Here is a 27,732-nt window from a genome sequence, read left to right as displayed (position 1 = left end):
AGTTTATACATGCTAATGAGGGCTGCACTCTAACCCTGTGGCTAAGTGCATATGGCTTGCTGCTTGTGTTTATGTGGGATCAGTGCGTCCATCATTGAACGGAGCAGCGGGCTGCCTTCAGTCCCTAAAACAAAACCAAAAGGGAGGAGGCCGGAAAGTCTCTCAGATGAATTCCAAACTAAACATGGGTCTGAGTCGTCATTAAAGGCATCTTGATATTTGAAATATCAGCTCATAGACCATCAACATTATTACAATTAAATGACTGTATAAGCATTATTCCTGTTTTTACTAAAAGACGTTCTTTTTCTAATTTAATGCTGTGAAACACCAGGTATTTACTTATTCATTAAAAAGTTGGACCTTTTCTTTTCAATTAAGATTTATTCTAACACACACACACATGCATGCGCGCGAACACACACAAATAATAAGTAAATCACAAGCTTAGGAAAAGTTACTGCTTTTGAAAACTCACTTTTCTCAGCCAAACTTCTTATACATATTTGCCAGAAAATCAAAGCGTCTTTCTGGGGCTGGCCCTAATCCTTTCTCCGGCACATAAAGGATGTACCTTTAAACTGGCTTTCACTCCTCTGACAACCATGCAAATTGGTGAGAGGTAGGATGCCATCTCATTGACATTGTTTGTTAGAATAACATAGCACGGGGGAAAGGTCCCGTCTCAGGCATTCCACTGAAGCTCACTGAAGGCAACTTCACAGAGGGGACTCTGAAGTTGCCTGATGAATTGTCACAAGCTTGTTATTTGCCATTAGTTTCTAGCATTTCTTCCTTGTGTTGGCCAAACTAATTCAATCTTGTTGGGGGGGGTAATCTCATTGAATCCCCCAGGAGGTTGGAGGGAACTTTTTTCTCCCCCCCCCCCCACCCCCCCCCATTTTCTCCTTATTTTTTTTCCTCCATATGTTGTTATATCTGACCCAATTCATGCAAAGCCAACTTCTTCCTCATTGATTTTTATACCTGAAGACAGTCATTTTTGTATAGATTTATTCTGTAATATTTAGATCACACAAATCATGAAAAAAATAATGACTAAAACATGAATTAACAACATGAATGAAAATAACTAACACAAATTGATCAACAATTAAATAGCATCAAAATCTAACAGTAGAAAACGAAGGGTAACATGAATCATTAAACCACTTTCATTTAAGCTAATACTGGAACGAACATTTACCAATTACATTACATTATTATTTACTCCACTGTGACAGATCTTCCTGAAAAGACGAGGAATATGTATGTTTACTTACAAAGACCCAACCTAAAGGGCATCAATCACTAGTCACATTGTAAAAAGCACCAGAAGTGTGCTCACATCAGAGCAGGCCACTAACAACCATATCCTTTTGATAGCAGTGTGACTAAGAGTTTAATTTGGGAGCAGCGATCACTTCAAAGGGATATGTGAGTATTTTCCTGCTTATTTGCACCCCCAATGGGGCCTATACATTATAGTATAACCATGTCCCAGTCCTCCGCTCATGCACTAATGCCATCCTGATTGCCTAATTTCTCATGTCAGCAACTTCTTCTGGGGGAGAGAGAAGAGGACAATTAGGGGACAATTGAACATGATTGTGATGGGAATGTTGTGAGCAGCAGCAGCAGCAGCAGCAGCAGCAGGCACCCTCCAAGCCGCTGCACTGTAGGCTGGTTTTGGTTAAGAACGAGATGCTTTTTTTTTTTTTCTTTCTTTCCTTCAATCCATGTTTTTTTATTTTTTTTTTTCTCAAAGTTCATCCTCAGGACACATCAGGAAGTGATGGGCAGGCAGTAAGTAGTGAAAGCGGGAACACCATGGCTTTTGAGCTAATTAAAAACATTTAGAGACTTGTGAGTAAATGGGTGGTGTCGTGGGTGGTTTGGGATGTTTGACGAGCCATGAGGCTTTTTGTATGCGTGTCACACCTCACACTAAACTTGCTTGCATCTTGTCTTTAAACTATGTAAGAAAACTATCCATTGATTCTCATATATATAAATAAATAAAATATATATGAAGAAACACTTTAAAAGCATCCACAGCAGATGTATATACAGTTTTGGTAAAACATTTGTATTAAAGTACTGCAGTAACAACATAGCCTTCTCATTTTTCCTTAAATTAAAATACAATAAAAAAAAAAACAGTTACGGAGTTGATGTGGCAACATGCAGATTAATCTTGTTATCTGCCTCCAATGCAACTGTGCTCCAGCCTTCATAGGCAGGGGAAAGCTGGTAATGTTTATTGTTTTTAATCTTCCAGAATGTACAAAAGGTAAAATTGAAGTTAGAGATAAACGTAAATTAAAGGTACGGCTCCAATGATTTAAAGTTGCAGAAACAGACTTCACTTTCTCGGCGCTATCTCATTTCCAAAATGTCAAAGCTTTCAAATACTTTCAGGACAACAAACCCGCTTCTCCTGTGTTCGATCTCCAGTTTCACTGATACAGTGTGTCCTTGGTTTGTTCAGTGATAAGCGTGTTCTTACAAATGCCAAAAAACACAACATCAAAGCACCAAAAAAAAAAAAAAAAGAATGGTAAAGGTCTAATAAGTTTCAGTCACAGCTCAAAAGTGGCATTATCTGGTTGTGAGTCCGTGTATGTGTTATCTTGTGTTATTGGACTATTTGTCATAAGAGAACACTTTCCTTTGTTCAAACAAACCACTCAGTGTTGCAGGTCCTGAGCAGGGGGCCGAGAGGATTCTGGTTTATCTTACCTCTGGACAAATAAACTATAATGCTGACTAATAACTGGCCTGGAATGTGAGGAGAGCTTAACTTTCAGCTCAGTGTGTTGTTAGGCATAATGAATATTACAGGCCCCTCTGTATACAACGCCAAGGCTTGGTTTACTTTACTACACATGGCCGAGGCCTTTAACTCAACATTGACCCCTGGATCTGACAAGAGAGTTCGCTTTGGCATGAATCACTGACTTGGATTAGCGTAACGATAAAAGCAGTGGCAAAAGTAAAATAGTATTAAATATTTGAAGGAAATGTAGAAATATAAGTAATTTATGGGAAGTCTAGAAAACAGGTTATGGTGAAAACAAAGATGGAAATTTTTTTTTTCTTCGAGAATATATTTGATTAGCATGAATGTGGGGATAATTATATTTAACTGGTACCTGTGTTTTTATAAGTGTTTATTTCTAAATATGTGTACACTTTTTCATTGCGCTTTACATTTTCAAAGAATGATAAAAAAAAAAAAAAAATCTAATATAGTTGGTTTTTGCAAAGAAATATAATAACTCGGCTCCATAAATAACAGAGCACTGTGATATGGAGATTAAACAATCACACATTCTTCACACAAGCTGTAAGAAGCTTTGTGTGAAAATGCGTTATTCCTACTGCAGAAAATCACCGCCATGCTCAGAAACATAATCAAAGATGTTCAATTTTTTTTTTTTTTATTGTTTAACGGACCAAAAAAAGAATTATGTCTATAAATAAGCAGGCAAAAGGTTCATGCCACTCTGTGTTATATGGGAAAGAATAGCAGAGTCGCACGGCTGTCCCGCCTGTCTATAGTTAACAGCAGAAGACACAGCAAGGCCACTCGGTGCCTCAGCGGGCTGTAGCTGTCAGCCTTTCCAGTGAGTCGACAGCCCTGGTGATAAGACCACTTTAAAGGAGAAATACCCGCCTCTCCTCCCCTTTAAGAGGAAATCTGCTTAAAATACCATGACTGTCTTGTATGTGGCTTATAGAGGGTGCGATCGCTGGTGGCTGCTTTAGGAGTTATAAACTCAATACAGCGACTGTCTTGCTTTGTTTGTGGCCCGGTGACTGGCAGAAGCCATCAAAAACAGAAAGGTTGTCACTGTTTCTGTCCTGCTATAACCCATAAATCTGCCTTGATTCCATCAACATTCGATAAAGACGAATAGGCTTTACAGCGGGGTATCAGCTACCAGAGTGGCAAGTAAGCAATCACAACACTGGATGAATATTTTGAGTCCCACACCCGTGTTTCTTTGCAAAGTGATAATGTCCTTCATGCACTGCTTTCTAAACATATTTATACAAAGACAGTTTATGAATTATGGCAACAAGGCTTTAAAGTGACAATGAGATCAAGGTTTCGAGGATCAAAAGGATGTCAGGGGTGAAGTATGAAGGACACGAGATAGGTTATAGTTTGACAGAGTATTTCAGTCCTCTGAATGTTTGCGGCTGTGGCGGTGTACAATTGGAGCTATCGAAACACAGCCCGTCTCCCCCGGAGCCCTCTGTCTCTCCCATCCCTCCGTGACCTAATTCCCCCGGGGTTTCCAACAGCCTGTCAAAGTTCTGCACAAACTATCGAAATGGGAATGGATTTCTGTGCGGTGAATACCCTTTACGATCAACTGAGTTGTAGGTATCTGTATTGCTTGGAGTTGCAGAACTGAGGCAACATTCGGATGAGGACGTGTGGAGGTCAACACCTCGGTGAAAACAATGACAGATGCAGTAGCACTATATAAATTCACCATGGCATCCAGCCTCAACTGTCAGCAACATCTGAGGGCATCAGGGGAGCCCTCTGCAAAAATGAGGGGGGAAAGAACGAGCGGAGGAGAAAGGCAGTAGAGTTTGTAACAGTGTCTATTACGCTGCAGAAGAATTTGCCTGGGAGCTCGGCTTGACAGATTAGCCCAGCGCTCGGATGGGGCAGTGCATTGGTGAAACAAGAGCTACTTTTATGAGGTACGTAACACAAGCCTGGGGTAGCCACGGCAAGGCCAGGTAAGCGATCTCTTGATGAAAGTGAGGGCAGTGCTCCACCTTTCATGTTTCCATAGGTTTTATTTGGAGCATGCACAGACGGGACTGCAGACAGAAATGACAGACAATTAAGATTGCACAAAGGCAAGGGAAATTCAGTATCGGGCTACATGACCCCTGCTTGCCGGCAGTATTTCAATGCATATGGCTGCCTTTTGTAATGAAATTCTTAGGGAAAACCTGTGTGTGTCAGTGAGAGAGACAGAGAGAAAGAAACAGGGGGAGAAAAGAGGGCCTGGAGCTCAAGCGATGGGTAAAACATGCAGTTATATATACCTGGCAGATTCCAGTTTCTAAACCCACCTTCATGCATCAAAGAGCCAAAGCAATAGACGGGTGTGGGGATTAATGTGGAAATAAACCTTGGGCTTTCTACATATCAAAGACCAGATAAGCTTATGAAGTTTAATTCATATGTTTTATTCCACTGAAAAACGGCCATTTGTGATGATGGCTGGGCTGTCCCAGCGGAATGATAGCACACCGATAACGATCCAGCGCCAACACTTCAACTGAATCCATTTCTAAGGAGAAAGGAACAGGTCTGAGAAATATAAATTAACCTCACCTCGCTGAGAGTGAGAAAAGGAGGGGGGATTCTCCCACGAATGTCCACTGACAGGGATTTCTTCATCCCAATAACTAAGACATCTAGTTTGAGCCAATAAGGAACGATGCCGCAGACAGGCAGTCTGTGGCTCCAGACAGAATAGAACATTTTTTGGTGGCGAGAGATGTCTAAATCTAGGAATGGATTTTATATTTCCAGCGTAATATCAAGGGCGAGCAGGTGAGCTTCCTGGGTTTTCATTCTGCAGACACCTAATCTTGATCTCCCTGCACATGTGGATGAGGGAATGAAGTCAGACAGCATTGAAAATATGCCCATATTGGGAAAGAATTAGCATGAACTTGTGATAGGGTTTCTTGTTTGTTTTTGTTTTTTTGTGTGTGTACACAACATTTTTTGAAATATACTTCTCAACACTCATAAAAAATATTCATACAGATTGAAATTAGTTATGTTTCAAATATATGCTTTTTACAGGTGTTATCTCTGTATACATCATTTAAAGTCACCACATCGGAATTCTACCGAACAACATTTTATCCCTCAATTTGAGAATATAAACACAGACATATTAGTTGCCCAAAAAAAAAAAAATTAAATATAACACAGAGGGATCAGGTACACAATGTTTTCCTTCACACACCATTGACTTGATGTCACATTTTCTGTGTTTAAAATGTGAAAGGACTTTCAAACAGACCGAGCTGAACACATAAATAAAATATTGCTGGCGCTTACCATGGAATTAGTCACACTTTTGTGCTATCGCCTGGTATTTGTTTTGCTTTTCGAAGACTAAGAACGAGGAAACAAATTTATCATGTTTGAACAATGCAGCTAAGCAAGTTTTGAGACAAAAATAATACCGTGAGGATCAGGTACGAGGTTTCCCTTCAGAGTGGTCAAAGTAAATGGAAGGATTTTTCTTGTTGAGCATATAAATTACTACAAAATGTTCCTCTGCAACCACTTTTCAACAGTATGCTGAAACTCAGATTTTGTTTTTTCCTTCCTTTTTAAAAAAAAGATATATTTACAGAGCGTCTTCACAGTAAATTCTCACCCAGGAGGTTTTACAGGATTGTTCCCTTTAATGAGGCCCTGGAAAAGCTTATTTTCCCATCTGTGGCCTCTCTCATTGCCATTCAGTTAATCAAATTACACGGCATCTTTAATCTTGCCTTATGAGCCAGTTTATTAACTTAAATTCTTCAAACCCTGCAGCACTGTGTGGGTGAGACTGAAAAGAGATCTATATGCGGTGCAGGGAAATGGTGCGTTTTCGTCTCTTTGACACAATCAGGCGCAGTGATGATGACACCTCTGATGAATTTTTCACCACAAACAGCGCACAATTGATATTTACTCTCAAATGGAAGAGCAAACACATCTCAAAATGACAATCTACAAATCATGAAACCCAGCTTTATTAATTTCCCCCCCACAAAAAAAAACAGTGATGTGAGTGTAATTACAGCATGCAGTCAGGGACTACTCCAGCCCTACAGGGTGGAGTTATTAATGATTGCAACTGTTCTGCCAATTCGTTAATCGCAACCACACTGAACCACATCGTACATCACACAACCTCGCTCAGACAGCCAGTCAGTGAAACAATCAGTCAAGCAGCCAGGCACTGGGGCAGGAAGCCAACCAGCAAATAAAACAACTGATCAGGCTGTAAGGCAGTTACTTTGTCAGCCAGTCAGGTGGCTGCTCAGCTCAGAAATGGACCAGGTTGCATAAGGCAACAGCCCAACAAAAGCTAGTCGTGGCAGTCTGTGGACTCAGCTAGCCACCGGTCTGTATGCCAGCCGGAGCAACCCCTCTTGGCCCAAGCCTTGCAGAAAACAAGCAGTATGCAATTTGAACACTGCAAATATAATGTGACACATAGCACTGGGTTGAGTTCGATTTATCATTCACATTCTTGGCTCTTCATTTAACATGTGCCGTGACTGAACTTTCACTCCAAGCTCTCAGGCAATCACTTGGTGACACTAGTGCCTGCCCCTTACCATAAACATCAGCCCCTTCCTGTTTCACTTACCAAAATATTTTCCAAATATCTTACAAGTAGTAAATCTGTTTTTGGGATTAATGCTGAGCAGCATGGCATTTGAGCCCTTCTTGTCAGAGCCAAACTAAATCTCTCCGAAGCACAGCCCAGTTCTGGTTTTAAGCCCTTGAAATATGAAATACTACATTAGCATTAACAGGGGTTCAACAAACAGGTTGGTGGCTGGATGCATCATACATCCAGTATGGGGACTTGACAGAATCATGTTTCCTTGTTATGGAGCAACAGGTTATTTTTAGGTGTGCATATTAAAACATTTATGTTTCACTCATGTTTCACTGCAGTAAATGAAACTGCATATTTGGACTATGTTGGACATCTGTAGTGCAAATTACACGTGCTCGGAGCTTTCTCTTTTTAAACTCTAGCACCACCAGATCTTTAATATATGATCCAGGAAACAATAAATCACCAAATACCAAATGTCAGAGGGCATTAAATGATATGTCATTCTGGTTGTACTAGGGTCAGGTTAACTTGCTCACAGTGTGCCAAGGCACATACAACTTTTCAATGAATTGTTGCCCAATTAACATGCATTGCAATGAATTTACCATTTATGTTGTGACAATAAAAACACCCCTGACAGAAAAATGGCCAAGCTGTGGAAGCATTTGTGCGACAGGTTGGTGTCATGTAGTTGAAACCCAGATTGTGAACAAATGTTTGGCCCTTCTGTGAATATTTATCTGACATTGGAAAGGCTGAGAAATGAGTAAATATAGAGCATTTGAATTCCTAAGTAAGGGTGTATTTCCCTCCAAACACGCTATCCCTTTTATAATGTTATTTGCATATCCCCACTTCCCTTGATCTATGATAGCCACATGCTTTAGCTGCTTCAGTTAGAATAATGTCAGTGTCCTGTAGAGACTTGGCATTTAGAAGTGTCAACTGGTCCATGTAAACTGTTGAATATAGAGTAGAAAGGCAGCTGCATTTGTTTCCTAAACTGTGCTGAGACCACATCCTGCCACATATGTGAGAATCACATTTCAAATGGCATATTTCCCAGCCAGTACATGTAAGGGTATAATGTGCCCAAAGTATCTGCTTTACTGAAGAGTTCAGGGAACAGTTACTGTTACAATTACTATTATTAGCAAAACAAATAAACATTGACGTTTTTATCTTGAAAGACAGTGGAATTGTAATAACATGGTCTATGTAATATATGTAATATATCCGTAACACAACAGAAACCGTGCAATCCACTGTATGTGGGTGACTCAGGAAGGGATTGTGACATATATATGTTTTGAAAAGTATCATGGGAGGTGCATGTGTCTTTTTCGTATTTTGATATGGATATGAATTTACAAATTCACTGTATCAAAGTTTTTCAAGTTCAAATGTAATTGTCTAAACTAAACAAGGGAGGTATTTTATCAATCCAATGATAATTTGTGACCAAGAAATCAACTGTGGTTGATTTAAAGTATAGAAAACAAAGTGGGTGGGGTGGTTGTTGAAGACGAGGTGCAGTTTAATGTAACCTAACTGTTAAAAAAGTCAATTAATATGTATGCCCTTTGATGGAATTCTAATACATTCTGTATTTCAGTATGCCAAATATTAAATAACTCCAAAAATAACCCAACTATGCTTTATAGCACTGTTATATACAAGCTAGGCTTCCTCCCCAGAGAAAGGGTACATCTATCAGTTTGTCACTATGAGACAGTGATGGAAGGGATTAAACAGTTTTCTGAGCCCTGAGCTTCAGCTAGACCTGTGTTGAGAAGGTGTAAATACACAGGTTCGAACTGAACGCTGTAGGTTATTTGGTATCCTGACTGTATGTTGATCATCTTTCTGTGAAGGATCTACAGTGATGTGGGAAAACAAATAGCTACGTTTGATTTGGCACCTTTGTAACCTCATGGAATGAAAGGAAACTTTAGATACTTGTCTTATCTGGTCAAATTGTAACCCACTTCTAAACACCCCTCTGTACATCAAGCTGCGCTTCTGTGTCCAAAATATACCTTACCTCCAGTGTTGACCCAAGATTTGTTTCCCACAATGTCATTCGAGAGCAGCATGGAAACAGTATCACTCTGCTGTTGATATGACAAATATAGAGTAGAGCCTTGAGAACGAAGCATAAAGGTCAGCCAGAATACAGTCGATAAGATGGTATACATCCGAGACCATCAAAGAGCTTTAAAGATACAATATTACCAAAATTGTTGAATACGGCAGCTAATTCGAAGCTATTCTTTGTGGGGGAATAACAATTCAAGCAAAAACAAACTGTTGGAAAATGATACTTTACTAGAAAGTTCTTTGTTTATTGATCAGTTTTCAAAGGTCAATAGGTCAGTTCTTGTTTAAACGACCTGAGCAGATCTCAACCTCCTGGAAATGACAGGGATAACATTAAAACACACAGATAAAATAAATATCCATTTAAAAAAAAAGTTACCACAGCCACTATGTGGTGGGTATATCTGGACATGTCCATCTGTTTTCCCAGATGTACTATTACTATCAATTTCACCTATTTTTAGAATGATGACTAATTAAATCTTCTCACAATGTCGCTCAAATTTTCAATAAGTTCTGCATATCAAAACCCAATGCTGAGCTGCATAGGCAAAAAAGACTGAGAAAGGATCACAGTTGTGCAGAAATAAACACCAAGCTCTGGCCACAGAGCGATGTAATGGATAGAAGTCATCGGGAGAGGGTAACAGTTTGACTTTGGGTTGGGTTGGAGGCTTTTCTGTGAGAAATGTGCATGTTCATGTTATAGATTTTCTCCAGGTACTCCAGTATCTTTTGATCGCCAGCTGAGATCAACTCCAGTTACAAAAAGCATTGAGGGCAGACACAGACAGACAGACAGACAGACAGACAGACAGACAGACAGACAGACAGACAGACAGACAGACAGAGTCCCCTTCAATGCACATGCAGGAAAGCAAACAAAATCTTCCTCAGGCAAACACATGGAAAGAGAACGTCAGGGTGGAAATCAGAACAAAATTCTAATATTTGTGGCCAATAGCCTACAGAGGACATCTAATGCAAAGCTGGTAAATAAATGCAATTCTCAGGTAAGAAACCACTCAGGTATTATTTCATTCAGATGAGCCGATGTACAGATGCAGACTCCCGTCTCATTTGTTCTTCATACAGTATGTTTGTACACATGCTGAGCTGGTCACCTGCCCCAGAGGATTAGAATGCTAACCAGTTTACATTCTGCCCACAGCTTTTGAAATGATTCAATTTTCCTAATCTTGTTTAGCTTTAGAGTATGTGGCTTTGAGGCAAAATGGCATCCTTTTTCAATCGCCCATCCTTTGAGTGCATTTGCATATCTAAATTCTGTGCTGAAATTCAGGACAGGCTCTGCTTTGCGGCCCTCTGAAAAAAACCCAAACGGTGAGGCAATGCTGGGTCAGCCTGGAGGCTCGGTTTATGTTTGATAGGTAGAGATAGGCACCTGCTTTTCTCTCTCTCTTACTCTCGTTTCTGAGAAATGCATAAGCCCTTATTGATGTTAATAGGATAGACTGCTATTCGCTATTCATAAGTCTCATCCTCATCTTTCCCCCTAAACGGATACCATGAATAGTGTCTTCTTCTATGCAAATAAAAAATGCATTCCTAAAGTGTTTGCAAAAAGCTACATTTACTTTTTTACTCGTTTGCTTTATTCCTCCTCTTTTGAGACATTTTGCTGGAATTAAAGTACAAAGATTGGCAGGTGATGATGCAATGCATTCTTCTATCTTATCCAACAGACATGGTAACTACATTTTATTACCATAAAGATCAAAGTTGTATACATTTATTTTCTTTCTTTTTTGTGCAAAAGAAAATGCATAGTCATGCCCTTCATTGGTTTGGTCATAGACCTGGGCTTGCTGCAATTACCTGCAAGAGTTAATGTGCAGTGATCTGTAAAATAATTGTGAAGTGCTGAGAGGTTTTCCATTCCAAGTGCTCCCCAATGAATTGAGTGTTAAGTCCTCATGGCACGGTAATGCAGAAGACATTTGTTCCTCAGATTCAGCCAGCAGGGAAGCAACAGACTAAATGAAACCAGATTTCCTCTTCATATTTGTGCAACTGCCTGGTTTATAAAGTAAGCTACAACAATGCACTGTATCTTTAAAAAATACACTACTGGGAAGTAGCAGATGCTGTAAATACTGATGTGTAAATATTTTGGGATACGTCAGTACGGTAAAAAAAAAAAAAAATAGCAGTGATGAAATGGTTAAATACGGCAAACAGATCATACTGCTGAAGGCTGGCATTTATTATTCATGATAATACAATATAATCTGATTGGAAGCAAATGCAATTCTTAGTGAGAGTTACTTCAGACTCATTTTACAGATAAATACCAACATTCTGAAATGCTGCTTGGATTAAACAAAAAAAGCACAAACAACAAACAAGTTTTTATCAGTGAAACTAAAGAGCTCCTTCTTGCGTAAAGGATGAGTGTCACTGAATATGAATATTGTTTCAGAGGCTTTAAAATATGACACGTGGGGGAAAAAAAAGATCAATCTTTCTAATCCCAAAAGACCATCTTGATCTCGGATGCTCACAGTGAATCCAGTGAAAAAAAAAAGTATTAAAAAGGGACAAATATCGCTTCTCCATTCGCCGCTAGATGTATGTGATAAAGCGAAATGTCAGCAAAAATACTAAAGCAGTATGTCAGCAGAGCCGGCTGACAGACGGGAGGGAAGAGGTAAAAATGTTCTATCATGTCCGACAAGGTGTTCTTTTTGAGATTTAAAGATCACTGCACAACTTTAAACATGTTTGTCACTTTTTACTCTGACGCAGAGAACTATCATGGGCTTCACAAGAACTTTATCTGCTCGGGCTCAAGGTAAGGGAGACGGGGGAGAAAAAAAAAAGTCCATTCCCATTTATCTTAGCCAGGTTCCCTTCAAAGGCAACAAATAAATTACAGTGTACATTTGATACAAATTGATTTCTTAACTCAAATAACAATGTTGTCCCCCCGGTCAGGGCCATGTGTCACTCAGTCGCCAGTCTGAGTGAAAGCCTCAATCTGTCTCTGTGATAGAAATAGGGCTGACACATCTCCACCAAGGAATGCTAATCACGCGGGCCTGGCCTGGCCCTTTGTGGGCAGGCCATGATAAGGAAAATCAGTTTCCCCTCCTGTCAGACAGTGGGGCCTGCGCCCTGATCGCTGTCTGGGAGGAAACAAGCCATGGGCCTGGAAGTTACTGTCCTAGTTGTTTTGTTGTCTCGGTGTAGCTACATGACGAAGGATAGAGTGCAGGAGAGAGAGAGAGAGCAAGAGCAAGAGAGAGAGAGTGGGATGATGATGGTGGAAGTGTCGTGGGTGAAAACAGAAAGGGAAATCGACCGAAGACAGGAAAAGGCAGTGGAGACAAGAAGAAGGTGGGGAAACTGAGGAAAAGACGGGGAATGACAAGAGAATGAAAGAAAGGTTGTGAGCAAGAAAAAGGAGGAAGAAAAGAGAGAGAGAGAGAGAGATCAGGACAGATGCCTTGGTTTTAAAGCCTCAGTGGCAGCTGTAGCATCAGAGATGGAGCTGGAGTGAACCCCACTGAATATCTTGAGCCGATCTTATCAACGGCTGGGAGAAATGAGATATTGGCAGGAGCTGTTGAGTGCTCTCACAGCTGAGCAGGTTAATAGGGTTGGAAGGCAGGCCACAGGCTAATTGGATTTGCCGTGGCTTGATAAACAGTGGCAAGCCTTTTTTGCCAGCCAAACACACAGGTCGACTTCGTTGCTGCCGCTGCACCCCCCCCCCCCCCCCCCCCCACACACACACACACCCTCTTCCAAACCCCTTTCGAAACCACAACAAGAGTCGGAGTGCAGAATGAAGGCTATTTTCTTCTCCTTATTCCCAACAGGCCAGGAGGGTTTGCTGTTTGTGTATCGGTGTGTGATTGTGTGCCCATGTGTGTTTGAGTGTGTACACGTGTGAAAAAGAGAGAGGGAGGGACCGAGAGTGAGAGTTGGCCATCTACTGATTTTAATCAAATACCATTTAACCTGTCTGACCTCCAAGAGTCATCACACATGGCCAGATCAAGCCGGGTTGTTCTTCTCTCTTGCTCGGCATTAGAGCAGCAAGTGTAAAGAGGTCATCTGTGTAAACTGTTATTTCAACATCTTTCCCTTTAAAAGAAATGCTGGATTCCACATCATCACCCTTTTAAATCTCGGATCAAAACATGTACTATTTCTTTGGTATTACCCAGCCAGAGTGAAGTGGTTTCAGAGTAGAAAAAGAAAATGCATAAAATGATGATCACAATCTTCCTAATAAGTGCAACAAAACAAAAAACAATGGGTGAGCAGAAACATACAAATTACATTGAAATTTAAATAATCTTTTAATGGCAGTTGTTTCTGCAGTGACCATTATTGACTTGTTATTCCGAAGTCCTGTATTCCATATGAAACTGCACAGGTGAACTTGTTTGTTTTTGTCTCAATAATGACTTGCAAACAACACAGAGATACCCTGCCAACGATCCAGACCGATTATTTACGTGCACAAACCTGTGCCCAGCAGGGAGCTCACATCAAAGATTACACTTCCCAGTCTTCCGATGAGAGGTCATCCAATCAGCAATACAAAATCCATACATCTCTGTCTGAGTGTATAAAACCTGGGCTGCTTTGACTAACTTGTGTTACCACACTTGTTTTGATCATATTCTCGGAGGTGGCCGGCGTTTGATTCCTTATGTTTGTGTATGTTTTTGCCAGTGTGCAGTGTACACTTGCTCTGAAGTGGGTAGCGGGTCTTATGTGGTAAAATTATTTGTACTTCGAGTGTGAGGGCAAGGAGGAAAGCGTATCCATCAAAATCTATTTACAAGGCGAGGGACTGAGAAGCAAGCGACACAGACAGATTCAATTTTTTTTCTTCTTCTTCTTCTTTTTTTTTTTCTTGAAGGAATAGCGCCCACTGTGAAACACCCTGGGGTGTCACACTGTCCTCATTTATACAAACAGCCCCGACCGGTGGATAACTCCTCTGCATGCTTGGGTGTAGCCAGATTGGCTTAGTTAGTGAGCACCCCACACAAGACAACCCAAGGAAAAGTGTTTGGAAAGCAAGGGGGAGAAAGAGAGGACAGCACACCAGGCTGCCTCTGGATATCCATTCGGAGAAGAAAAAAACATCAAGGCTTCAGACAGCTTTGAAAGGAGAAACTAAAACGGTGATTGATGTGGAAAAGGATGTTGGACGTCAACTGATGGACAGGCTGTATTTGGTAAAAGTTCACAAATTTGCAGATAAGCCCCAATGTAAACGTGGAAAGAACCAGCTAAAAGAATGATAATGGCCTTTGGGGACAGGCGGCCTACTATCTGTTCGTCAAGTCCATTTCGGGATAGTTTTGTAACGTTAGACGAACGAGACGCTGCTTGTACATTATACAGAAAAAAAAAAAATATCAGCACACTCAGATGGGACATGGGACAGAAAACAAGCCCCAGTTTGTTCTGGTCCTCCAAAATAGACAAAATCTTTATTTTACTAGACTGAGATGGGCAAAAAGAGAACGTATTCAAATAAGAGGGAAAAAAGACAACAGGGAGGAGGTCTAAGAAACAGAGGTAGACCTCTTCCTTCATCCCTTTTTATCTCCACCATTGTGGGTAATGGCAGGGTTGAGGCAGGAGGACGTTTGGCACGAATCGTCTCACAGACTGAATTCATCAGCCCCTATAACTTCAACCTGCCCATAAAGAATTTATGAATCTTCTGATAGTAATCGGCTGCATCCATTTCCTGAAGAAGAAAGGACAACTGATGTCTGTTAAAGAGCCTAAAGGCACTGACCTCTACTTCTGGCTGTAGAAGAGAGACACACACTCAGGCGTGTATGTAGAAACTTTGTGTTCAAAATGTGCTCCTTTGCAGACACACATGGACAAATATGCACTCCAAAGTGGGGATGTAGCCATACTGTCTCCGACCTTCATGTATCGTAAATGCATTATATGTTATCGCCATAAGTACTACTCATAATGCTTCCCATAAATGTGCAAGAAACAAACTTAAAATGGTTAAAAATATTATATCTGGGAATAACCCGTTGCAAGTAATGAAAGTGCTGACAAATGTCTAATACTGTTGTGATGAGAAGATTAAAATCGAGTATGTGTTACAGTAAATAATACAATCACAAAATCCTCATTGTATCTAAAAACAATAACGTTACACAATGTAATAAAGTTTACAATTAAAGCATTAGCAGAAAAAAGTAGTGCCTTCAAACAATTAAAATATTTATTCCTATTGCTTAATCACAATGAAATGTCATACATTTTTAATCTATATTAATTATGTTTCATTTTACGTGAGCAAACAGACTCAAGAAATATTGGAATATAGCTGCACTTAAAATGTTTATTTAACATCTTTAACTTTTTTCAGCCAGCTGCTGACACAAACCGATTTTGTCCAGCAGGACGGTTGACCGCTTCTTATTTACAATGTTGCCTGCGACTGAGAACAGTCAGCAGAATCCCAGACTAATGCATGCTTTGTGTTAATGTGGTATTTTAAGGTAGAAATGCTTCAGTGAAAAGAAAACTCTTTCCTGCATGGGTGTCATACTTCTTGTATTTTACAATTTGTAAGTCTACTCAAACAAACTACCCAAAATGTGTTGTCAGAGACCTTTCAGAGATTTTGAGTCTTTCTGCAGTGCAGATGGGTTAATTGCACTAATTGCATCCATGCGAGCGTGTCAATTTTGATAGCCCTAGTAGAAAGTAAACCAAACAGAAAAACCAAAAAAGAGAAAGACAAGAATTATGTAAGTAATACTGAGATTATCTGGTCCATATAAATTTCAGGCCAATGTTTGATTTTTGTTATTTGTTGATTTGAATAGAGCAGGCCATGATAATTATACGCGTTTTTCATCCCTATGATCACAAATCCACACAAGGTAACCAGCTTCATCATTCCCACAATGCAATTCAATATAGAGTCAAAAGAACAACACATGAGAACAAGAAAAGAAGAGAACAACATATGTGTTAAAGACATAGAAAATGTTAATGTAAGAATGAAAATCCAGAATGTGACTTAAATGGGTAAACAAAACAACTTGTACCTCATCCATGAAAATACTGAGAGTGACTATTTAATCATAACTTAAAAAGCAGGTATCAATGGGCAACAAGGCGTGACTACTAATGAAGCCTATCACACTGTACTTAGTGAAGATAGCTCTAATATGAATAAATTACCTTCCTACAGCAGGAGGTGGTGGTTGCATAACGCTTCAGAAAAAGCTAATGAACATATTGACATTAGATGAAAGGTTTAATGGACTGTGTGAATTCAAATGTTCAGGTGTAGGCTGAGGCGCCAGTGGTTGATGAAGCAATGTGAATGTGTGCTCTCGTTCTTTTAAAATCATATTTGCCATAGTAATGCCATATTTCTTTGGTTTAGCAAAAAGAAAAACAATTTGATATCAAATACCTCAAAATCCATCAAGATTTTTGAACTCCAGTTATAAAGCCGATGCTAAGACACACCTACCCCAGTTGCGGGAATGAATAGTCTTTTTTTTTACTATTTGTGTAGTTGACCCTGTGGCTACAGCAGTAGGTAGCTAATAATTAGCGTCTTCAGTGCTTTTTGGGGCCATAAACTCCTCCAGATTTGAGATCTGGCCCTGTATGAATGAGGACAGACCATAAGCGCCTTATCTAGTGTTGCCTGTGTTTTCACAGCTGACCATTGCCTTCTTTTTTTTTCCTGACTATCATCTTTCAGCCTCTGCTCAGATTCCATTCCTTCCACATCAGAATAGAGACATTCATCTTAAGGATGACATCTGTGGTGAATTTCTCAATAACCTAATAGTCGTTCAGCACAGGAGGGGCTGAGGAGAGGGTTTTGAAAGTGGGGAATAAGAGATTATGACATATAAAATGCTAAAACCCTGCTAGGTGGGCGTGGGGCGGTTGTGCGTAAAGTTCAAATTTGGTAATTCAAGTTAATGTGGTTTTGTGGTCCTCCAGAGGATGGACCATAATCCATGGCGTGATACATTCGAGCCCAGATATGTAATATGTTTTACCAAAACCATGAGTTCCATATAATATCATTAGCTTGCAGTTAACACAAGAAATTGTAGGAGAAGCAAGTGTGTGCTTGCTTTTCTCCCAAGAAAAGGATGTCAAAGCCAAGAGTAACACCACATTTTACATTGTAGGAACACATGTCATGCACTGAAATGCTTATGTTAGTCTTACTGCCATGGTTACAGAGTGGATTGAATTTCTCCTCTTTTCTCACAGCAGACATGTACATCAGGAGTTTTTGAGGGGGCTTAAATCAAGCATTGCTAAATTGTACAAATTACATATTCTCAGTTTATGCAGTTCTTGAAACTCTAAAAGGCCGCGCCCTCATGCATTGTCAGACAACAGTATTTTATGAGAACTATCTTTTGCCCTAACACCTATATGTGATTTGTATCTGCCATGATCCATATGGTGTAGATGATGTGCTTTGAAGAGGCCCATCAGTCAGTTAATCTAAAAAAAAAAAAAAAAAAAATAGTAGCCGCTGATATAGCCCTCTCTTCAAGACAAACCAAAGAGAGGGAGAAGGAGAGAGACAGGGATTCAAAGCAAAGCAAAATCAGCTCCTCTCAGAGATGGAGAGGGTGGTTTAGAGGGGGGATTAAGGCACTCCCTCACTGTGGAGCCAGCTTTTATAAGGTACATCATATTACTTCAGCTTCACACTTTCATAGATATATCATCATCTGCCTCCCACCAAAGCCTGGCTGTTATGCCTGTGTATTCTGTCTCAAACAAGATTAATACTTACACACTTGGTGTGTGAGGAAACACAGTGACAGTAAGCTGACAGTACCTACTGTATGTAAAGCTTACGCACAATTCAATACCGTGTTTAATGTGTAACCCTGTGGAGATCAGGCCCTAATACACCTCAGTTCACCACCAGGTCTTAAATAAAGCCCTGTGTAATAAACAAGTTATTATATCACTCATGATTCGTGGGGTGGATGTTCCTTTTTTAGTTTGATTCTTATTCTTCTTATTATTTATTCATCTGCCTAATTGAAAATGTTTGTGTCTTTATATCACTGTTGTTGGGATGAAATTCATGAGACAATCTAAATTCCATCTTTTGCCATCTGTCCATTCTTCCATCAATCCATCTATGCTTATTATGTGCCTAAAGTAATGTGTTTCCTTCTCTTTCAAAAAGTTTATTGATGGACTGAGGAGAAGATCAAACACAGTGTTAACAGGAGTGTCTGTGGTTGCTTCACATTACCCTCTCAATCTATTTACAGTGGGATGAACAGAGGCAAAAAAAAGAAAGGCACAAGCTACATCCTGCACCTCCACATAAATTTAGTCATGACTCAGTTTTTCTCACAAATATTTCTGACAAACCAAAGATTCTAGTTATACCAATGTAAAAAGAAACACCCTAACAATGATAATGTGTGAAAAACACACATATAGACGGATATATAGTCTTTCATGTCAAGCCAGTGTCCCAGAGTAAGATTAGGGCTGCTGTGAACATGTTTGACTAGTCAGTTCATTGCCCGGGGAGAGTCCCCAGGCAAAATCCATACTCTGAGTGCAGGGCTGCCTTTAGAAGCAAGCCACGGAAATGATTAGTGCTGCTAAACTGAAAGGCACAAAGGGGCCCGTTGGCTGGCCCTGAAAGTTTCAAAGTGAAACCAGTACACCTTGTGTCTGTGTTAATTGATCACAGGCACATTATCTTGCCTGTTCAAGGCTTAATTTGCCCTCTGAATCAACACCTTTTGTCGACTACTGCAGTCATTTGTTGGACGGGGTAAAAAAGAATCAGTACAGCTTAATCATTCCAAGCAGGTGTGGGTCCCAGCCAATTTTCTGCTCTCTTTTGTCATTCTGTTTTCTCATACAGTTTATGCTTCTTTGGACAGAGTTGAATCCAGTGGCATTTTTTTGTGTGTAGGGAATAGGCTACTAAAAAAAGGCATCATTTTGTGAATGTGTTATGTCATATTTTTTGTCAAAAGAAGGGTAGAGTGGCTAAACAAACATTTTTTTTTTCTGTATGAGCTACAAGTCAAAATAACATAATATAGAATAATATAGACTTGCAATAATTTAATATATATTATAAATTACAGCTGCCTGCAACTTTAGCTAACATTTTTTTTCCTGGTTAATCTTGGTTTTTGAATATTCATAATTGCTTGAGATGATCAGGAATCCTTGAATACATTCAAGTCAGAAAAAAAAATATGGAAAGCCAAAGTGCAACTCAAGAAAAAACACTTCACATTAGACATTTATACAGTATTTGTAAAGACCCATGTCAAATATATTTTACTTTCACACCATAAACAGTGTTGAAGATATGTGAAGCATGTTTTTTCAAAGCTTTGTCAAATGGATCAGGCTTGTCTTCAGTCAGAATGAAATAACATCACCTCTGTGGGATATCAATTTGGTGGATAAGATTCTCAGAAAAGTACCCAGAAGAACATATTTCAGTCGCTTCAAATGGCTATTGCTTCTCTAATATTTGTGTCTGGTTTAGGTTTAATTATTTCTTGGACATTTATTTGCAGGGCAGATTTGACTAAACCATGCAGAAAGACTTCATTTGCAGTAGATAGAAAAATCACTTCTAAACCACATGCTAGATTACATACAATAAAAAAAAGATGCACTGGTGTGGCCAAATTAAACACCATGGAGGGATTTTAGTCATGCAGTCAACCCTCACTGCCCAATAAACATTTCAGTTCTATTAAGTTTTCCAACATCTTTTCAATCTTCTTTGCTGAATCATATTGAAGACCTGAAGAGTGGTCTTACAAATAAATCACATTTTATTAGCAACATATGTTTCCCTACTAAGATACTGAAGACTTTTGACAAGGTGTTAAATGCCATAAAGAAAAAGACTTATACTCTGACTGCATGTATATGACATGGTTGGCTTACAGTCGACAACTGGCCATGCATTTGCTTTGAGATAAGAATGTTATCAACTCACTGGTGTCTGTGCAATGAGGGTGATTAGAAGACATATAGTACAAACACTTCAATTTTGACTTCAGAAACCTTGCCTCCACCCATTTGTAGCAGCACAAATCTATCATTGGAAGGGATCAGCTAAGGGAAATGTGTATTTCATTTCACTTGCTGTCCCCATTCTTAATGGGTAGCCATCCAGAGAGAATGAAATGATTGATTTTTGTCATCCTGAATGAGGATAAATGAATGGAAGCTAAATCTTCCATGAGGAGGAGGAGGTGGAGGAGGAGGAGTGGGAAGGGAGTGGGGGGGGGGGCTTAGAGCTTTCCTTGAACGTCTGGCCTGACGGAAACTCAGCAAACCTGTACGGCTGTAACAGGGGGAAAAGAATAGAGCGTGTGTGTGTGAGTGTGTGTGTGTGTGTGTGTAGTGGCACTCGTGCACGTGCGTGTTCACTTACACTTTGCTTCTAAGGTTACCTAATGAAATATTGATGGGAGATGTGGGAAGTGCGGGGGCTGGGTTGGCTGGGGGTTGGTGGTGTTGGAACTGTAACTGCTGCTTCCTGTAGCTTGGGACATCTCTGTCACTCTGGATCTCAGCGAGACAGCCCTGCCCTAATTTAATCTGACTTTGAATGAGTCTGAATCACAGGAGCTAAAAAGAAAAAAGAGAGCGAACTTCCTGCACTGCAAAGAGTAGTCTAGAGAGAAGGAGAATAAAGGCGAGTGAAATAGAGTGCGACAGAGAAAAGGTGATGTTAAAACGTGCAGCCAAAACATTTCAAATGCATTATAATCAGTATTTGACATTGTCTGTCAAAGATATCTAATATATACTTTTTAACTTCGACAAAACAAAGCGCCCAGTATATATACGACACAGCACTGCTCAGGCTATTATAATGTTTGACTGATGTTTTACTGCAAGCGTGAGTTCACTAATGGACTGAGATACATCTCGGGATTCATTTCATGATTAGATGCAGCTTAGCGGCTTCTCGAGAAAAGATGGCAAACTGTGAACGGCATGACAGTGACGAGCCGCACTACAGAGCGACTGCTTCGTAATTACCTGCCTCTGACACCATTTAGTATGTCCATCTCGCCACAAAACCTGAGGCAGAGGTGTTTCAGTATCTATCATGAGTCGTATTGTTTGAATCATGGCTGGCTTCCTTTTTAGATTTGCCTTTGCTGTGTATTGCAAGACTATAAAAGCATTTGCTTCTCAATGATATATTTATATATAGAGTCACACAATGGCCAAAAGGGAGTTATATTTATTACAGGCAAGCATCTATAGACAAACAACTGAGCTTAAGCGAAGACATTCAATTGGCCTGAAAATACTATATACATTAATTACTCCTCTTTATTACAAGAGCCAGTTTTCAAGCTTTCTGTGTTATGAGGTGACGTGTTTTATCCAGGTCCTTGATTCAACCGTCTCGAAATAGCTGAAAAAATGAGAAACGCGTGCCAATACTTTATGACTTTCCAAGTAGAGTTGGGAGTAACTGACGCAGCTTTGTGAGTTCAACCAAAGGATACTGAAATATTTGAATATATTGAAAATGTAGCAAATGCAGTGCTTGAGTAAAAATTTTATATTATTGACCCGCCAAAAACTATTCTGAATGACATCCACAATAATTATACAGCAAGTCATATGCAACTGCCAAACTAAATGAGACATATGCTTGAAAAATGTGAACATGGCGTTTTGATTTGTTTGGCACTCACAAATGCCAAAAAGTCATCTCAGCTATCGTCTTTGCGGTAGAGATGCCGAAATGTGCCAACCTGTGCAAAATTAGGTCTGTAGGGAACGTGAATGATTTTTATCTCATCCATCATTTTGTGTGTAGCAAGCATTTGGGATAATCTGCAAAAAAAATCAACTTGTACATTTTTATTTTTTTTCATTCTCAAGTGTGTCTCTATCTTAGCGAGCCAATCGGAAAGCCTTTTGAGCTTCTTTTCAGTATAAAAATATCTAAGTTATCCATTTTCACTCACTCATTCTTTGACTTTTCCACGAGACGCTATACAAGAAAAATAGAATTAATAGGTTATATTTTTATCGACCCTCTTATCAGAGTGGCAAAATGTATTCAACAACAGCAAACACTATGTTTTCTCCCTGCTATCTCTGCTAACATGATGATGGCTAGCGTGCACTAATCTTGTAAAGTCAACCTTTTAAAAGGGAAGAGGCGGCGGATGGGGCTGGGAGAAAAAGGGTTGGACGGACAGCTATGTACAGGATTGTATCCGCACGAGGAGCTGCCCCTGTCCATATCCAATGTAAGGTTATAGGAATATCATAATCCCTCCTCTGAGCTCCTTTGCTCGGAAGATGATGACTAAATTTCCAGTGTCTTATCACACACTCCCAGACTGGAACTAGTACAAGGGGTTCTGAGGGAGGAACCCAGCATGAAAAGTGCTGGGGATGAGATGATCAGATTAGCGGTGGCTATTGGATTTGTTTGTGGTGGTTGCAATCGGAGCGAAGCAGGCGTTGTTCAAAATGCCCATGGAGATGCAAAGCCTCCACCGATCCTTTCACCCATAAAAAATAAATAAATACTCTTCTTGGGGGTTTTCAGGAGTTTAATACAGGGCGCTCCTGCAGGGGTAGGTGGGGGGATGAGCTGTGGGGATACAAATTTAACACTTCAGGGGCTTGGAGCGGAAGGAGGGGGTGTTGTGTATTTTATCAGGTGGGTGGATGCAGGACTGCTTCACGCGGTGAGACAAGTGGGATTGACTGGCGGTATTCAGCAGAACGCAGGCAGGGCTGAGTGTCGATGGCTGCCTGCAAGGCGGAGGCTGTGGCGGGAGGCTCTTCAGAAACCTCACCTGAGGCGCAGAGAGGCATTGTGGATGGAGGATCGTCTTCTATACTATGCATGCCATGTGTGGGGCTGGATTGGGGAGGAGACAACAGGCAGCTCGGCAGATGCCTCTAAGGAAGACGGAAAAGTAGGCAGGGTAAAGAGATGGGGGCTGAAGAGAAGAGCGAGTTGGCTGAGCTTCCTAAAACCAAGATAACGGAACCCAAGAAAGTGTGTCATTGTTCAACTGAACAGGAAACAGATCCAAGTAAAGGGATATTACATATAGAAAATGTGACTTTATGGTTTCGATGGCAGTATCAATCACTGTAATGACTGTGAGATAGATTTTTAATGATGATGAAGTAAATACTACACACAGGATTGAAGAATGGGGGCCATTTCAAAGGGAATCACTTCAAAGGACTCCTGGGGAAAGATTTCTTGAGAAAACTTTGCAAGAAACAAGCCAAACCTTTGCAGTTGTCTTATTATTTATTGACTATTTGACTTCATTTTTTTTTTTTTTTCTGGTACTGTGTTAAATTAAATTGATCCCTGGTTTTATTTAAAGACAAATATACTTTGCCACAGTATGAAACAAGGCTGTTAAGCTCTCTGTGTCAAACCACGTTTCTGCTAGACATAAGCGCGTGACTCCCATAAGAATTGCAGCCTTGCAAGCTATTTTCCCACATGTTTAATTTTGTTAAGTGATGCAAAAGGATGTCAATACTAGTCTGTACCACTTACCTTGAATACCTTGTGCAGACAGCAGACAAAGACGTGGCTTTGCTTATATGACATAATACTGTGGTGCACTTTGTACCCCTAAGCCAGGTCATTTCAATAGAGAAAAAGCCACTGAGTCAGCTTGGCGAGACAATGTCGAGAAGGTAATGGCACAGATCAATAGCAAAGATTTGAGCCAGATCTTAATTAAAGAAACAGCTGCTGATACAAATGATGTTTTCAATGTATTGATACTGTGAGGGGGCAAAAGGTGGGTTGGCGGTAGCGGAGCACCTGATCAATGTACTTAACATTAGCATTCCTTTTCATCATGTACCAAGATCACTTAATTCTCTCTCTCCTCTTGTTGTTCCATCACTCTATCATTCTCTCTCCCTCTCTCCAGATGCCTTTTCAAAACCATCTGAGGCAGCCCACATCCCCTCCCCCCTTGTTACAAGGTGAACTTGAAGGTCTGCAGGGTTGTGCTTTAATGTGCCTCAAACTTCCTGTGGTCAGTGAGTGTCAAACGAGAGGAGAATCAAACACACCGTTCAGACCGACAACAGAATTCCAAGTGTATGAAAGTCAACTGTCTTTCAAAAGGAAACGCACTTAATTACAGTATGCCGATCTTAAGAAGATGCTATTTCTGTCTCTTCAAAGTGCAGGTTAATGATGTCAAATAATTAAAGGAAGGTTTCTGGATTACCTGTTTGGATTTTTATCTTTTCCTTTGTAATGCCCCCTTGTGTATTGTTCTTTAGAAGAACAGTTGAAAAGGAGGAGCTTGTCATGACAGAGAAAAATGAACAAAAAGCAAATCCCACAGTAAATTCCTTATGCAGAATCCAAGACAGGAGACTGTTGCTGTCTTGAGGCAACGGTGGAAGAAAAACAACGATGCAGCCTCTCGTGAATGGTACAATAATAATTATTATAAGGGAAGCTGAATTGATGGATCCCATTAAAGCTAACACAAACTCTCCAGAGGCCTAGCAGCACAAACAGTCCAAAGTCAATAGTATGATTCCCCAGGTATCACTGACCAGGACCCAGTTTAAAGAGACATCAATCTGCCATGTCAGTTCCCAGCTAATGAAGCTACGGCCGATCAATATTCAGGATACTACTACTACCTTAAATGAAGTACTAATGCATGTAGAGATTACACCATATGGGTTCACACACCGAGAGGTTTTCTCTTTAGTGAATGAAGCCATGTCACAAAATGACAGTCGGGACAAATTCTCAGTTGTTAACATTTTCTTTTAAAGACCCTCACGACAATCAGAGAGCTGACCCTTGTCATGTGACTAATTTGCAGCAGCATTAATATTGTAGTGTTTTCTAAGGTGTTTATCAAGGTATTCGTAATGTCTGGGCAAACAAGAAGTTAATCAAACCACTGCTGTCAAACATATTATTCTAACCTAATTAGTCCAGCAGTGGTACAGGTCAATTTGACCTTGACTCTACAAAACCAGACACACAACAATCTTTGTACACACATTTTTAGCCAACTTGCTTACATAAAATATTATATAACAGTTGAACATAAAACAAAAAATAGTGCTGTTTAGAACACTAAGAATTTTTCTATGCTAGGAAATGTCTTCCATTTGCAGCTTTTTGCAGCATTCAGCGTGCAACTTTTTACAAATCATCTTTACTGTATGGCTTCGATGCTAATGCTACGATGTCAAATCATTTCACTTATGTTACTGCTTCACCAATCTCAGTAGAAACATTAGAAGCAGCCATTCAGACATGGCAGACAAAAGAAGATTTTTACGATTTTCCACATCATCCAGTGGGCTCAAATTGACCCTGCAGCCAGCCAGTTTTGGCCTCTGGGCCTTATTTTTGACACCTTCATCCCTAACCCTAACCCTAACCTTAAAAAAAAGGACACCAATTTGACAATAAACTAAGACCATAAAATCAACCTCCGTTCAGAAAAAGGATTTGGACTCGAGATTGCTTTGCTTTAATACTATCCACAATACAGGTAGTACAATCTCAGATCAATGTTGTTTTTCTCGAATATTTGAAAAGACATTTTCAACAACACTTCCACTCACATGCAACACCACTGAAAAACTGAATAAATGTGATAAGCAAATGAATAATACATAATTGGCAGAGCCAAGTTATTCCTTTGTGATGATTACATTCTGTCCAAAAGCTTTTTTTTAATCCAACAGTCATATTTGAACCTTTTTCTCCTCATTCTTTTATTTTATGCATCACATGTTAATGCTACTAAAAGTTTTATCATTCCTTTCCATTATCCTGGCGCATGTGATACGAGAAAGCTCTTTAAATCATGTATTAGGGCACTGTGCTATGTAAAACAGATTGTGAATTAGACCATATTGGGGGGTAACAAGGACTTTTGTCTTCGAACCCAGCTGATGTACTAAAAAAAAGACTTTGTATTAAAAATATATTTTTTTAATGGCATCAGAATCAAAACTACCTCTGAATTTTTGATTTATTGTATTAATATTTTCTAATAAACAAACATGTTTTATATAGATCTCTAGTAGCAGGCCTGGCACAGCGCTGTGAGATTCACTGCCGGTACATAATCCCATCTACCGCCAGAGAAAAACAGACAGCGAGAAAAGAAACGTCTTTCATTCACATTTCCCCTAAACCGAATATTCTGCATTGAGTAACAAAACAATAAGATTAGAGCAATCACAACCTTTTCTTTTTCTCTAAATCAAATGCATTGCGCTCTAAAGCACTGAAGGCAGTGTAGTCGATGTAGTAGCTCAATTATTACCAGCTAATAAGGGGCTAGGTGTGGTAGAGGATTGACTGACATCCTAATACTGAAATAATTTCCACGTTCTCACCACTTTCCTCTCACGGGCGCGGAATTATTATTATCACATCAAAGGCTTCCTTTAAAATGGGTATAAAAATCATTTAAACAGAGAATGGTGGTGATTATTCAAACTAGGTTATTTGCCGGGGTGTGTGTGTAATATGGCATCGTCGTCAAGACAACTTCATTTCCCGATAAATTGCTGTCTGTCACCAGAATAAGTAAATTTGCCTCTGTTTTATCAGCATCATTGTGTCAAGTTGGGGAAATACATCAAACAGTCAATCTGATCAACAGGAAATGAACACACAGTGAATAATGCAATGACTGAAAGGAGAGTGGATTGGTCTATTGATGTGCCGAATGTAAATTTCCCCCATGCACCCCCCCTTTCCTTTTTTTTTTTTAAAAGGCATAAAAACTCCCATCATTGCCTGAAACATTGGCTTATCGCAGTGACAACAGCACTGTATTTATTATCAGTTACCTCAGCAAGCTGACATATAAATTTAAAAATTTTAATATCACTGAACTTTAATGTACACAAAATATACATAACTTATATGTGAATACATGGAAGATCAGTTATGTACAAGCATATTGAAAGAGTGATTTCATCGCACTGTCATTATACAGTGTATGTCCAAATCATTGCTTCCCAAAAAAAACTACGAAAAAAAAGACAGATTTATTGTATTTTACACTATTCTCATTTACATCCAAGCATTCAAACATATGAACATGACCTCAGTGGGATCATTTAACAACAAGATTCCGACACTCTGAAATTACCTTTTCCTACACTCAAGACA

The sequence above is a fragment of the Blennius ocellaris genome (genome assembly GCF_963422515.1).
Source record: "Blennius ocellaris genome assembly, chromosome: 8".
Lineage (NCBI taxonomy): Eukaryota > Metazoa > Chordata > Actinopteri > Blenniiformes > Blenniidae > Blennius > Blennius ocellaris.
Note: the sequence above shows the minus strand (reverse complement) of the source record.